Genomic DNA, 652 nt, shown 5'->3' with positions numbered 1-652 from the left:
TCAGAAAATGAGTAAGCACATAGACAGGAAGTATCACGTGATAAGAAGCTTTATTGAAGAAAGGCATGTGGAAATATACAAGATCGCGTCGGAGGACAATATGGCTGACCCGTTTACGAAGGCCCTGCCGGCCAAGGTCTTCGAGAAACATGTCGAGGCTATGGGGATGCGTAGCATGTCACATTTACTCACTTAAGTGCAAGTGGGAAATTATTAGCGTTTATGCACTTAGGAATAAATGTAACAATATTCTTTGAGATATTTTGACTATTAATAAAGATTTGTTTATTTTATATATCTATGAATTGTCCTCTTTATGTTCATAATAGTGGAATGTATGATAAGCAGACTGTCATTCTAAATCTTTAGGTCATGCATGTAATGTGAAGAACATGCGGAAGACAAGAATCTAAAGATGATAGTCTAAATCTTATGATCCACAATCGAGGGAATAAAGTTAGGTGCTTTATTCATGTTAAGATTGTTATGTTGTCTACTTCCTAACGGAGACGGCTTGTCTTGGTCGTCGGAGGTGGGACTCCATGGGTGGAGACATTGATATAGTTTCTAATGGTGAAATCTATATTGGATCGGACCAAAGTTGAATTGTTTTAATTAATAATTCTATTTGAATAAAACAATTCACTTTTGA

The sequence above is a fragment of the Morus notabilis genome, unplaced genomic scaffold (assembly GCF_000414095.1).
Source record: "Morus notabilis unplaced genomic scaffold, ASM41409v2 Scaffold508, whole genome shotgun sequence".
Taxonomy (NCBI): domain Eukaryota; kingdom Viridiplantae; phylum Streptophyta; class Magnoliopsida; order Rosales; family Moraceae; genus Morus; species Morus notabilis.
This window is presented reverse-complemented; position numbering follows the sequence as displayed.